The sequence below is a fragment of the Cupressus sempervirens genome, chromosome 6, assembly GCF_028749045.1.
Source record: "Cupressus sempervirens isolate cs-2001-9-10 chromosome 6, ASM2874904v1, whole genome shotgun sequence".
NCBI classification, from domain to species: Eukaryota; Viridiplantae; Streptophyta; class Pinopsida; order Cupressales; family Cupressaceae; genus Cupressus; species Cupressus sempervirens.
Window position 1 is genome coordinate 125,125,893 of NC_143123.1, and position 15,752 is coordinate 125,141,644.

The following is a 15,752-nucleotide window of genomic DNA, read 5'->3' on the forward strand; positions in this document are numbered from 1 at the left end:
TGTAAATTCTACCCATCATAAATAGATCCTCGCCCTTTGGTTTATCTCCAACCAAGCATCCCAGCAAATTCCCCATACTCTAGTTCACAATTTCAGTTTGTCCATCATTTTGTGGATGATGTGGTGAACTAAACTTTGAATTTGTCTTCAATTTCTTCCACAATGTACATCATAAGTACCCAACATACTTGATATCTTAGTCTGAAACTATACTCTTTGGTAGACTATGTAGTCTCACCACTTCTTTGAAAAACAACTCTGCCACATGAATATCACTAGTCTTCTTCCACGGAATTAAATGTATCATTTAAAAAAAAATTCAACCACCACAGATACTAAATCATTCCCTCACCGTGTCCTTGGTAAACCAAGAAAAAAATTCATACTGATATCTTCCCATGGCTTCTCTAATATAGGTAATGTTTGATACAACCCAATATTATGCTTTACTCCTTTTTCCATCTAACATACTCTACAAATCTGAACAAACTTCTTTATATCTTGTTGCAACTATGGCCAATAATAATTCTCAACAACCAAAGCAATGGTTTTGTCTCTATCAAAGTATCCATCAAACCATCCATTATGCTTCTCCTAAATGAGATTTTATCTCGTAAAACTTCTAGGAATGCACAACTAACTTCCTTTGAACAAAATACCATCTTAGATTATGAAATATAACTACTTTATCTTGTCAAGTGTAATAGGTTTTGTACAAGCCCTCTAAGCTTTCCCAAAATCAAGATCCCCTAGATACAAATTCTTGAGCTCCTTGAACCCAACCACCTAAATCTATATTTTTGTTAGCAAAAGTCATCGTCTACTAAGAGCATCTACAACTATGTTAGACTTCTCACTTCCATGTTTCAAAACAAATGTATAACTCTACAAAAACTCAACCCACTTCAAATGCCTTTGGTTCAATTTTCCTTGACTATTTAAATAATATAAAGCTTGATGATTAGTATACAAAACAAACTCCTTAGGAAGAAGATAGTGTTGGTAAACATATTTGTTCTTTTAAACTTGGAACAATATCTAATTAGAAATAGTTGAAAAGCCACTTATGGATGGATTGGCTCTTGTCTAAATTGGTAGGTACAACTCCCTAGAATAGATTTTTAATGAATTATGTTTTTCTCCTAAAATTAATTCGAGGTGTGTTCTTGACCCAAGAACATAAGTGGTAGAACCAAGCCAGACCTAAATAGGATCTAACTCAAGAAAATAATTTTTTTTGAGGATTTAAATCAATTTATGAATCCACACGTCTTATGAATTCACAAAGCTTAATAGAGTAATAACTAGTACTAAAATAAGTTAATTTGAATCTGTACTATAATTAACAAATGGAAAATGTTGAAGGGATTTCTCTTTGAATGAATAATGACACTACTTATCACATTCATTCATTTCTTCGAAATAGGGGAGTGAAACTCTATTTTTTCCTTGCTTCAATTCAAACAAAAAAGAAAATATAAGACTAAATATAACAGAACTGGAACAGAAAATAATTGATATAAAATACCATTCAATTGTCTCTGCAACATAAAGTACTTCACACCAAAAATTCGCTGACCTCTTATGAATCTTTCAATCTCATACATATACAATTTTGAGATGACCATTGCAATGGAAGTTCAATCAATTCATCTTCTCAAAAATGGCAATGAACCAATTTGTCACATTTCAATAATTACAAAAGAAAACAAAAAAGGAGGCAGAATGTGAATCACTTCAACTTCTTCCCCTTTTCTACTTTTTCTTTATAGGCCTTGGCGACAACTATGATTGGGATGAGCTCTTCATGTCTAGGCACGTGTATATTAGTATACCTTAAGAGCCATTTGGAATGTTCTCTAGCAAACTCCTTCACAATATTTAGTTGATTTGGTAGTTCCTTTGTGGCCACGTGTATGCATCCGCTGAGTTCCTAGAGTTCAGTAACCCTATTTTGACTACTAGAAGATACATCAGACAAACTATCCAAAAATTTGGAAAAGTTCTCCTTCATGACATCGATCCCAATGAGTGCTTTTCCTTGGCCACTAGTCTGTGAATCTATATGTAGTCCCTTCATAAGTTCAAATCCTTTGTCTTGTGTCTTCTTCACTTTATCCTCTGTTTCTTTAGGCCTTTTCTCTACTAACTGGATCATTTCCATCTTGAATTGCATGCTTTGAAGCCACTTGAATAGAGGTTTGTCTCCTTTTGGCAAGATTTTTGCTTCAACTACTTCCTTGGCCTTCATCTGAATGATCATCTTCAAGAGGGAGATGCAATCATCACACTTCACCCTTTCTCCAGCCAGTGTTAGATCTATTTTTTCCTTCTCCACTTATCAATCTACCTGCATCACATGTGGATCGTATTAAGTCATTTTGGTTTTAGCTTGCATAAATGCATACAAGAAGTGAGATTTCTAGCAAAAGAAGTCTTTTTTAAATTTGTACCCTTTAAAACTAGAAATCGCACCCAAAGGTGCAATGGGTATGTTGAAGACACATAATTTTAAAAATCTATCATGCCATGTATGATTAAGAGATTAGAAACATTGCGAATAAATGTATGGCACTACTTAAACCACAACAATGTGAATACCAATAATTAAAATAGTGCCAACCAGATTTTACTCACATAGTCTAATGCGTGTATTGATGCTCACTTTAAAATCCAAGCTAGGAAATGGTTAATAGTTTCTGAATATCAAAATACATAGTTGAATCTTTGAATTTCAATTGTAAAATGTTCTTTACAGTGGGATTTTTAAAATATGTTTACCTACTCACAATTATTTGGAGAGGTTGTTCGAGCATATCAAACCAGTAGAGATGTTCAATTATACATCATTGGACACCCCAATGGCCTATTTTAGGATTATATGTCAGATAGAATGTACAATTTTTTTAGGTTCATGTGGGTACCTATTGTTGAACAATTATCTTTAGTTGTTCATGATGTGATAATGTTAAATAAGTTCTCTATGGCCCCCACCTTTGCACAATCTATTGATCCCAAATGGCATTTGATCTAATACAATTTGTAAATGATAGTTGCAACCATGGTAGTTTGGCTGTTGTAGACCAAAGGTATTTGTTTGTGGCATGTGAAGCACTTGTTCTAATCATTTTTGGAATTTTCCTTGTAGGAGAGTGATGTACTTAGCTTTTGTTGTAATTTATTAACTATTTAAAAAAAAAAAAAAACAATAGACACCATTTTAGGACAATTACAATTCACATTTTTTAGAATGCTCTACCCTGAAGAGGAAATGTTCTAGAAATGAAAGGGGCATCTCAGTGTAATTGGGATGACAAACAATGTCCAATGTTATCTTAAACACTTATTCTTATCTACCAATACATATCCTTATATCTTAATATTCTATCTACATGACACATGATAAGTTATTGGAATTGGTTGTTACAATTCCTAGATGAATTTTATATGAAATTGGTGAAATACCACATGGAAATCATTAGCTGTTGTGAACCCTAAAAATCAAAGCCTATTACAAGTTCTAGATGAATTTTATAAAAATAATTAACCTTTGGTTGTGGTTGTAAGATAATTACCAATATCACCTTTGATTTGATCAATGCAAAATTTTGGCCTATATAGCTTCTAGATCCTAGCCCAAAAATTGTAAATAAAATATTATGGGTAGAGGCCTTTGAAGTATCTTCACTAACTCTTAGGGGATTGAACTCGAATCTTCCTCAATAACTCTCTATCATCATGCACCAAGATAGTTTCCAACAAAACCTTGGTTCTTGCTGGGATAGTCACATTCCCTAGCTCCATCTTTTTGCATTCCTTTATTGTTATAACCATGGACGATTAAGCCTTAACATCTCATATAAAATTATGGTCACCTATAAATGAGTCATTGGTTATACTTCTTGGCAAATATTATTTGTTAAAGCACCAATGAATCATTGACTATACTCCTTGGAAAATATTGTTTGTTAGAGCACCTCCATAGAGTCATTAGGAATCAAGGGAATCCTTATAATTATCTATACATTCTTAGCAAAGCTTCCGAAGTGTAATTTTTTTAGGTGCAATTAAGTTAAATAATATTAAATATTGCAATTAGAAAAAGATAAAATAGTGTTTTATCGAAGACTTAAATTTACAAATTATGTTATCTTATAAAAAAAATCTTTAAGATAATCTAATAAATGCACTTGACATTTTTTTGAGTAAGAATTAGGTTTTTCGATTTGAAGAATGATATTGGTGGATGGTTCATAATTCATATGTTGAGTTTCCTTATTAGTAAATACACAATGATATATTTTGAATGTATTTACTTAAATATTGTAGTTTAGCTTTGGTTGATATACATTTATTAGAAAAGTAGTACAATTTATTTTAGAAAAAAATATTTTACCAAAAGCTAATGTTTATATATATATATAACTAAAAACTTATCTTACAAATAGTTATAATTTAGATAAAATTACGCATTAAAATTCTTTTATCAATAAGTTGTTATAAATAGTAATAGCTAAAGAATTTTAGAAGGGTTTTTATTTTTGGGTTTTTGATTATTTTGACCAAGATTGGAAAAAGTAGAACAATTTATTTTAGAAAAAAATATCTTATCAAAATCTACAATCTACTTTTTCTCTCCTAGATAGCTAAACTCTTATCTTATGATAGCTATAATTTACATGAAATTAAGTATTAAAATTCTTTTACTTATAAGTTGTTTATAAACAAAAACAAGGAAAGAATTTTACAAGGGTTTTTCTTTTTGGGTTTCTTATCATTCTGAATTTTCTATTCACCAAGATTGGAAAAAGAAGATTCCTAGGGTATTTCTCCTTGCACTATTTGATTTAGCTCTTCATTTCTACATATCTATTTAGACTTTTCAAAATTGTAGTTCCTAAGAGTCTAACTAATTATCAACATCCTCATAATCAACATTGGAAAACGTCCACAACTCTCTATAGTTAATCCGATCTCCCAAGCCCAGATTGAATATTATTGAACATGATAAATTTATATTAAATGTATCTATACATATGTAACATTGGTGTTCACGTTGGAAATCATGTATGCTAGGGATATCGCCTTGTGCACATTATAGGGCAAGATTCCTAATGTCGATGCAACTCAGGAAAAAGAGGCCAAAGAACTTTGTTAATTCCTTAATGAGAAATTGGAAGGCATTTTTTATCTAAGAGGCTTGGCAAGATCTTGTTTTCTCTATAGTGGTTTTTTTTTTCTTTTGCTTGGATAGGTGGGTAAGTGCACCAAGTTGTGGTGCCAAAAGGAGGGTATAAATTGACACCTTTTTTCTAAAATCAGCAATTTCTGAACTTCAACAAGAATTTGAAGATAGTTACACTCAAAATTATGACAAAAACAAAAGTAGTAGTCCTTTGAATCTAATTTCTAAACTACTAATTTTTTTTTCAAAATGGTTTAGTTTTAGGTCCTCAAAAAAGGGGGCCACAGAAAGTGGTATTGTTTATTACAAAAAAACATAACATAGTACAAAGTGTGGCCCCCCTAAAATTTTAACCTTTTTTTCAAAACTCTTTAATCACTCTGGTCAAAAGTTACTTAACAGTATGTAGTTTATCCCAGATTTCTTGGGTAATTTTATAATGTGTATTTTTTTATGAATTTTTTAACTAGACACATCCCAAAAATGTGAAATATCTGTGTGCTCCCCCTAGAAATTATTGAAAACTAATCTAAAATCAATACTTCTTTTTTTCAAAGTGTGTAAAATGGAGTCTAGTTTCTAAAAAACTAAGTTATTGCAAAATTTGATGGACGAGCTAAAATATATAGCCCAATTAGTACATGGTGGTTTTTGACAAAAAAATGGGCATACATTCAAAAGAAATTATAGATGAAAGGCTTGAAATAGTTCAAATTAAAAATAAATTATATGGTTATATAGCTAACACAAAGACCTATAATGTCATGTAACCTAATCTTATTGATGCCCAACCACGAGGAATCTTGAAGTGGAGCACACAAGAAAAATCAATCATTTTTTGTATGTTTGCAGCAAAACACATCTCAGACCTATTTATAGACTCCAAACCTTTGAGTTGGATCTCCAAGGAAAAACCAAGCCTTAGACTTGGTTTAATGAAAAGCTTTGAATAGCACGTATGCCCTATAGCGTGTGTGCACTATTTAAAGCTTTTTGAATTTGGGTCTCAATAGCGTGTGTGTGCTATAGTGAACACACACTATTGAGACCTAAATAGTGCATAGAGAGAGAGAGATAGAGAGAGAAAGTAGGGGATGAGAGAGGGGAGAGAGAGAGAGAGAAAGTAGGGGATGGGGGAGAGAGAGTAGAGAGGGAGAAAGTGAGTGAGAGAGAGAGAGAGACAATGGGTGGTGGAAGAGGGAGTGGGAGAGGGAGAGAGAGGGGGGATGGGAGTGTGTGTGAGAGATCTAGAGAGGAGGGAGAAAGGCGGGATGGGAGTGTGTGGTGTGTGTGAAAGAGAGAGAGTAGGAGATGGGAGAGGGGAGAGAGAGAGTAGGGGATGGGAGAGAGAGAGTAGGTGGTGGGAGAGGGAGTGGGAGAGGGAGAGAGAGGGGAGGAATGGGAATGTGTGTAAGAGAGAGAAAGTAGGGGATGGGAGAGAGAGGAAGTGAGAGAGAGTAGAGGTGGCACAAAGAGAGCACAGGATGGGAGAGAGAGATTGAGAGTAGGGGATGGGGGAGAGAGAGAGTAGGCAGTGGGAGATAGAGTGGGAGAGGGAGAGTGAGAGAGAGGAGGATGGGAATGCATGTGTGTGAAAGAGAGAGAGTAGGGAATGGGAGAGGGGCTCGAGAGAGAGAGTAGGGGATGGGAGAGAGAGAGTAGAGGATGGGAGAGGGAGTGGGAGAGGAAGAGAGAGGGGGATGGAAATGTGCGTAAGAGTGAGAGAGAGAGTAGGGTATGGGAGAGAGTGTGAAAATGTGTGAGAGAGTAGGGGGTGGCAGAGAGAGAGTAGAGAGGGAGAGAGTGGGAGAGTGAGAGTGAGAGTGAGAGTGAGAGAGAGAGAGAGAGTAGACAGTGGGAGAGGGAGTGACAGAGGGAGAGCAAGTGAGAGATAGAGTAGGGGATGGGAGAGGAGAGAGAGGGTGGATGGGTGTGTGTGTGTGTGTGAAAGAGAGAGTAGGTAATGGGAGAGGGGAGAGAGAGATATAGAGAGAGTAGGGGATGGGAGAGAAAGAGAGTAGGCAGTGGGAGAGGGAGAGAGAGGGGGGATGAGAGTGTGTTTAAGAGAGAGAGTAGGGGATGGGAGAGAGTGTGAGAGTGTGAGAGAGAGTAGGGGTGGTAGAGAGAGTGAGAGTAGGGGATGGGAGAGAGAGAGTAGAGAGGGAGAGAGGGAGAGAGAGAGATAGTAGGTGGTGGGAGAGGGAGTGGGAGGGAGAGAGAGGGGGAATGAGAGAGTGTGTGAGAGATCTAGAGAGTAGGGGATGGGATTTTGGGGGATGGTAGAGGGGAGAGAGAGAGTAGGGGATGGGGAAGAGAGTAGGCAATGGGAGAGGGAGTGGGAGAGGGAGAGAGAGGGGGAATGGGAATGTGTGTAAGAGAGATAGAGTAGGGGATAGGAGAGAGTGTGAGAGAGAGTAGGGGGTGGTAGAGAGAGCTTGTATAGGATGGGAGAGAGAGAGTGAGAGTAGGGGATGTGAGAGAGAAAGTAGAGAGGGAGAGGGAGTACTTGAGAGAGAGAGATAGTAGGCAAGTGAGAGGGAGTGGGAGAGAGAGAGAGGGGGGGGATGAGAGTGTGTGACAAATCTAGAGAGTAGGGAATGAGAGAGGGGAGAGAGAGGGTAGATGAGATTGTGTGTGTTTATGAAAGAGAGAGATTAGGGGATGGGGGAGAGAGAGAGTAGGCAGTGGGAGAGGGAGAGAGAGGGGTAATGGGAATGTGTGTAAGAGAGACAGAGTAGGGGATGGGAGAGAGTGTGAGAGAGTAGGAGGTGGTAGAGAGAGCTCATACAGGATAGAAGAGAGAGAGAGTGAGAGTAGGGGATGGGAGAGAGAAAGTAGAGAGGGAGAGAGTACTTGAGAGAGAGTGAGAGTAGGGAATGGGAGAGAGTGTGAGAGAGAGTGAGAGTAGGGGATGAGAGAGAGAAAGTAGAGAGGGAGAGAGAGTACTTGAGAGAGAGAGATAGCAGGTAGTGTGAGAGAGATTGGGAAAGGGAGAGAGAGAGGGGGGATGGGAGTGTGTGTAACAAATCTAGAGAATAGGGGATGGGAGAGGAGAGAGAGGGGAGATGGGAGTGTGTGTGTGTCTGTGATAGAGAGAGAGTAGGGGATGGGGGAGAGGGAGTAGGCGTTGGGAGAGGGAGAGAGAGAGAGAGGGAATGTGAATGTGTGTAAGAGAGAGAGTAGGGGATGGGAGAGAGTATGAGAGTGTGAGAGAGAGTAGGCGGTGGTAGAGAGGTCATACGAGATGGGAGAGAGAGTGAGATTAGGGGATGGGAGAGGGTGTGAGAGAGAGTAGGGGATGGGGGAGAGAGAGAGAGAGAGAGAGAGAGAGAGAGAGAGAGAGTGAGAGTAAGAGATGGGAGAGAGAGTAGAGAGGGAGAGAGAACTTGAGAGAGAGATAGTAGGCAGTGGGAGAGGGAGTGGGAGAGGGAGAGAGATAGGGGGATGGGAGTGTGTGTGAAAGATTTAGAGAGTAGGGGATGGGAGAGAAGAGAGAGGGGGGATAAGAGTGTGTGTGTCTATGAAAGAGAGAGAGTAGGGGATGGGAGAGGGGAGAGAGAGTAAGGGATGGGGGATAGAGAGTAGGTTGTGGGAGAGGGAGAGAGTGAGAGTAAAGGATGGGAGACAATGTGAGAGAGAGTAGGGGATAGGAGAGAATGTGAGAGAGAGTAGGGAGAGGGAGAGAGAGGGGGGGATGGGAGTGTGTGTGTCTATGAAAGAGAAAGAGTAGGAGATGGGAGAGAGTGTGAGAGAGAGTAGGGGGTGGCAGAGAGAGTACAGGATGGGAGAGATACAATGAAAGGATGGGAGAGAGTGTGTGAGAGAGTAGGAGATGGGAGAGAGTGTGAGAGATAGTTGGGGATGGGAGAGAGAGAGAGAGAGAGACTAAGAGTAGGGTATGAGAGAGAGAGAGAGAGATTAGAGGGGGAGAGAGAGAGAGAGAGAGAGAGAGAGAGAGAGAGAGAGAGAGAGAGAGAGAGTAGGTAGTGGAAGAGGGAGTGGGAGAGGGGGAAAGAGGGGGGATGAGAGTGTGTGTGAGAGATCTAGAGAGTAGGGGATGGGAGAGGAGAGAGAGGGGGGATGGGAGTGTGTATCTATAAAAGAGAGAGTCTAGGGGATGGGAGAGGGGGGAGAGAGAGTAGCCTGAGAGAGAGAGAGAGAGAGAGAGAGAGAGAGTAGCGGATGGGAGAGAGATACTAGGTGGTGGGAGAGGGAGTAGGAGAGGGAGAGAGAGGGGGGATGGGAGTGTGTGTAAGAGAGAGAGTAGGGGTGGCAGAGAGAGAATGGGATGGGAGAGAGAAAGTATAGAGTGGGGGAGATAGTGAGAGAGAGATAGTAAGTAGTGGGAGGGGGAGTGGGAGAGGGAGACAAAGGGGGGATGGGAGTGTTTTTGAGAGATCTTGAGAGTAGGGGATGGGAGAGGAAAGAGGGTGAGAGAGTAGGTGGTGGGAGAGGGAGAGGGAGAGAGTAGGCGGTGGGAGAGGGAGAGCAAGAGAGAGAAAGAGTAGGGGATGGGAGAGAGAGAGAGAGAGAGAGAGAGAGAGAGAGAGTAGGGGATGGGAGAGAGAGAGAGTAGCTTGAGAGAGAGGGGGATGGGAGTGTGTGAGACAGAGAAAGTAGGGGATGGGAGAGGAGATAGAGAGTAGGGGATGGGAGAGAGAGTGAGAGGGAGTAGGCAATGGGATAGGGAGTAGGAGAGGGAGAGTGAGAGAGAGAGAGTAGGGGATGGGAGAGGAGAGAGAGTAGGGGGAGAGAGAGTTGGGGATGGGGGATGGTAGGATAGGGAGAGATGTGTTTTGACATAGTGTGTACGCACTATAGTGCATACATGCTTTATAGTGCGTACGCACTATAGTGGTATGCACTATGTCAAATCACCCAAATATGGTCACAAAGCAAGTTTGGGTCCCATTTCATCCATTCTCTACTTTTGGTTTGTTGTGCATTCTATTGTTCCAATAGAAAACACAGGTTTCAACATAGCAAACACTATTTGAAGACTTTTTGAAGCTAGCAAACACCAAATTCAATCATTGGATATGCTATTTGAAGGCTTTTTGAATATTCTTTGTATAGAAAAGGTTAGTGAAATCCTTTTCAAATATTGTTTGTTGATATATAGATACAAATTTGATTATAATTTGACATTTTGTTTAATATATAGTGAATTCATTGAAATTTGTATGTTTTAATTAAATATTATTTTGACATGATTAGAAATTTGACAATTTGTTTGATATATATTGTGTATTCATTGAAATAATTGTAAATTTTATATGTATTTGAATGATTTGTAATTTACACATTGTAAGTAATTCAAATTTTTGAATAATTTGGCATGTAGAAATCATCATCATGCCAAATAAGAAACCAAAAACTCAAACAAATGAAGATAGGGAGAGAGATTTGGCAATTAAAAGAGATAAAATGAGACTACTACGTAAACAAAGAAAATTGCAAAGCAATAATGAAGAATTGACTTTTGAAAAGGATCAAGAACCACCGATACAAAGAAACAAAGAGGAAGAATTGGAAAGATAGAGAACGAATGAGACTCTTATGCTTAAGAAGACAATTGAATTGTGAAGCTACACCATCTTTCAATGTTGGAGTCATATCATTCTCTCATGTTGAAGAGACACTAATTTGTATATTCAATGATGTACACACTCCATCATGTCATGTTGAAGGCACAACATCAACATATCAAGTAGGTGATATTCCATCTTTTTCATCTTATTGCCAAGGAACATCATCTTTGGTTCAAGGTACGCAATACACTCAACTTTATGTTGATGTTCAAAATGTTGAGGGAATGGAAGAGATTATAACATCTTCTAGAATTCATTTTAGAAGACCAAAATATTTGATTGATATTGATACTAACATTTTGAAATCAATGCTTGACAAGATTAGCAAGCGTACTTGTCAAAGAAAAGTTAATTGTATGTGGAGATTATTTTTTGAAGAATTAAATATTATAGGTCAATGCCGATTTTTTTTGAAATGATGAGGAATTTGAAATTTAGGCCTATCATGAAGATTCTTGGGTTAAGAACGATGGATGATTCAAATGAATTTTTTTTTGTAAAGAATCTAATGAGTGCTTATGACAAGTGGGTTCTAAGTCATGCATCAAAGATAGTAATATCACAAGATGAGTACTTACATCGATAATAGTAAGTACCCAAATGAAGAAAGCTTGACTCATGAGAAAGAAAAGAAAAACATTGAAAATTGGTAGAGGTACTCTAAGGAGAGCCATGCTAAGGCATGAGAGATTGGAAGGTCCAACAAAAAATGAGTTATGGACATTTAGCAGTAGACTACCGCAAAAGGATAAAGAAATTAGTGAAGCTTTGAAATCATTGATTAAATATTTTTGAAAAAATAACACACGTGTTTCCCCTAATGAAAGAGATGTTGTAAGAAGGAGGATTGGTCACCAAAATCGCAACCCACATGTGAAACATTTTTTGGACTGAACTCGAACACAATTTTTTGCAAAATTTATTCGTATATATCCTCAAATTTGAATAAGTCAAAGATTTTTGGAGATGGGTAAACCTTTTTATGTCAAGATAAATCACACATGCACAACTTGTTGTTGTAGGATACATATTGAATTTTCTAACCATTTTGATGTTTTTAGGCATATATGTGTGTTTTTGCATTCTAAGTTTGTTTTACAGAATTGTGACATCAATGAGCCACCAAGATCTTCAAGGTAATTCATATCCAAAATTTTATGTGAAATAGGGGACAACCAAAATTTTTACAAAACATCATGCTTGGATGGTACATGCTTATTTTGTGGTTCTTTGCAACTTTTATCAACTTGTGAGCATATGGATAGTACACATGCAATTGAAAATGAAATAGTAGATTACAGAAAATTTAAGACAATGAAATATGCTCTAAAAGATGGAAAACAGGGTAAAAGATGTGATTTAGTCATTGAAAAGATTCTAGTGTATGAGTTCATGAAGATTTTTTGTGAAAAGATTATTTACAACTATGCAAGGAATACACATAGAGCTCAATGGCTGGATTTGCAATTCAAGTTGTGCAAGGATACGTTTGCACTAGATACCATTATTTTGGTTGTAGACTTTGTAGAGAACTACGCACTACAACCACAAAATGAGGTGCAAGAAAAGCATTATACTTCTCAATAGGTTTTCACATTTTTTCACATAGCGTTAATGCATTCACCTATAAGTATAGAGGATGACAAGTAGATTTTGAGGGAGTACCATTTTTACATCAACGATGATCGATCACATTCTACGGAGTTTGTACAAGGTTGTTTTCAACTATTTTATGGAGATTTGGCTATCAAGGGCATAAGATCATCAACACATTATTTGGTTAGACAATTGTACATCTCAATTTAAGAATGCACAGCTGTTCTATTGCTTGAGAAGGATGCATAGGTTGTGTAGAATTCAATATATGTGGAATTTCACAGAGGCTGGTCATGGAAAGAGAGAGCACAATGGTGTAGGCGCATGCATCAAAAGAGCCTTATCTCGTGAAGAACTAAAATACAAAGATGGAGCAATATTGACATATGCAAAATTCATCATCTAATGGTTAAATGCTACAATGGGTCCAGGTTAGGAAGGTGAGTCTACGGTTCATAGATTTTTTTGGTTGATAGATAATACTAACATTGCACGATATTAGGATTGTTGCACACTAACAAGATCTAGTGAATTGCAGTCTTTTAGAAGCTCTGATGTAGGTTCATGGAGTATCTACACATGAAAAATGGTATGCTATTATCCATCATGTGCAAAGGAAAATTGGGATGAGTGTGAGTCGACTAAATGGGTGGACAAATGGGATATATAGGTTTTGGACCCAATTGACACCTATTATCCCCCACAAGCACTAGAAATGGTAGAGATGGATTTGTCTATTGACTTTGACCACTTGTCTGGTCTAGTGCAACCTAGTAATATATATATATATATATATATATATATATATATATATATATATATATCTTTGTAATTTCAATATGTAACTTTATAACTTTTACCTAAGTATTTTTTGAATTAATGATTGTAGTTTGTACATTTGTCACTGCAGGCTAGGTTTTTGTTGTTATTGCACCTAAAGAAAATGAAGAAGGGATAGATTATTATTTGTGTCGTTGTGTCCAAGACAAACAAAAATTGGATCACTTGGTTATATATGGTGAAGGTTTAGAGTACCATGTTAGTATAGTGGTTGTAAATGGCACACGGCTTAGACGATATTCTATGAAGAACCCTAACTTGTGGTTATTCGAGGATTGGCAAACGGAGATGAAGATTATTCATTATTAAAATCTTGTTGTCACATCAAATGTCCACTTGATAAAATATGGTGAAAAACTACATAATAAGATTCTTTGTAAAGTTCGTGAGTCAGACCATGAGGCAATACTTGAGACGTTAAAATGTAGAGCAGATCTAGTTGACTCATTAGATTGAATAGATAGATAGATAGAGAGAGAGAGAGAGAGAGAGAGAGAGAGAGAGAGAGAGAGAGAGAGAGAGAGAGAGATCAATTGGATCCAAATACAATGTTACAACCTCTCCCCCAAGACTGTCCACATGACAAGGTGGGTATTGTTATTATGTGTAAGTGATGAGATAAGTTTAAATCATAAATTTTATGTTTTGATTTGTTTATAATCTAGATACATTATTTGAATTTATATTAGATTCTTTAATAGGACCCATTTTCATATTAGTCATTTGAATAAGTGAAATTTTAGAATTTTTGTTTCGATCAAAATGTAATGAAAGAACATGAAAATTGTTAGAATGTGAATGTTTTGTGATGTAAAGTCATGATTGTGTGTATGTAACTAGAAACTTCAAACTGGTGAAAGAAAGGATACAATGGGAGAAGTTTCCAAGACTCATCAAGCCATTTAGTAAGTTGCTTAATCATTGCTAGAAGCTCAAACAAATAATTCTTTGCATTTGGAGCATTGTTACCAATAATGATATTATGACTAACATGCTTTTATCTTTTATTTGTTTTGTCATCTGTAATTATTTTAGATAAACTCCAAAACAAATTTATATCCAAATCATAAAATTATAAAACCCTTCTTATAAATTTTTTAGATGTTGTCTATTTGGAAGTGTTAAGACCAAAGTGTATGATCTTTGGTTCACTCCTAGTCACAATAACTAGTAACTAAGTGCTCTTACACACAACATGCATAGGCATTATTAATTGCGATCATAGGGTCTTTACTTACAACAACAATTTCATCATTCATTTTTCTATTTCATTATTCCTATGACCTATTACTAAGGTGATACATCCAACATTTAAACACAATGCAATGGACTTTAAATGACTATCAACAGAACACAATGTCAGCCATAGAGGATTTTCCAAGCTTATCTGAATCAGCAACCCTAAGGATGTGGAGTAGAAGAATTTGTAGCTACCGTCACTTGGGAGTTGGAGTGGATGATGTCAACATGTAATCTATAGTCTACACTTTATACCCCCTCTATCCATGTCTTGGCTTACCCAAACATCCAACTGCATCCATAGGGTAATTCAATAGCACTAGTACTCTTCTTACCATACACCATTGCATAAACATTCAAATCAATTAAATAAGACTTGCATGTGTAATCAGTACACACCATGAAATAAATCTATTCTTCATCAATGGAAACAAATAGAGACATATCAACTTGTTTTCATTATCCCTTGAGATAACATTTAGAATCAATGCCTTTCCTATGGCATTGCTATGTTCATTTAGCGATGGATGTGATTGACTGTTGTCCAAGCATCCTATACCATTCTACTATTGTTTTGGTTTATTTCTTATATTTTGATTCAATTTCTCAAATAGGTTGTCTAGTTATCCATTATCTGTTATTGATTGTTGTAGATCATAAACTCAGAATTACATTTTGTTTTTGAAAATTGTATCTTTGCTTGCACACAATTTGAATAATCCAACTCAATTTGAAATGAAAGAGTTTTTGTTTTTTTCATAATTCTAGGTATTGGAGGTCTGATAGTGCACTATTCATCAGTCAACAACAATTATCCATGTGTGGCAGGATGCCGCAAGTATTGTTATGGATGGGGTATTTTGGATTGTTTTCCAGCATCCATGGAAGCTTGTGGTGCACTCCTGGTTATTTTTGTAATTATTTTTGCAATCCTTGGCATTGCCTATGAGATGCTAGCAGCAACAATGACAATTCAAAGGATATGGCAGATACACTAGATCACATATTGACCAAGGCAATGTGGTGTTATTAGTTTTGATATTGAGTCTTCACCACTGCATTGCTAACATTGGCAACTAAGGCATGGTGCTTCTAATCCATTTTCTTTTGTAGCTATTTATTCCATCTATTGATTGACATTGTAGCTAATGACTCTTCCAAACTAGGTTGTTGGTTCCATCAAACTTAGGACCATCATTTTGTAAACTTTCCATGTCAAATATCACGTTAAGTGATCAAACATCTTTAAAAGGACTTGGCTATAATACCAATTTTTAGGCCCAGGAAGAGACAAGCACATC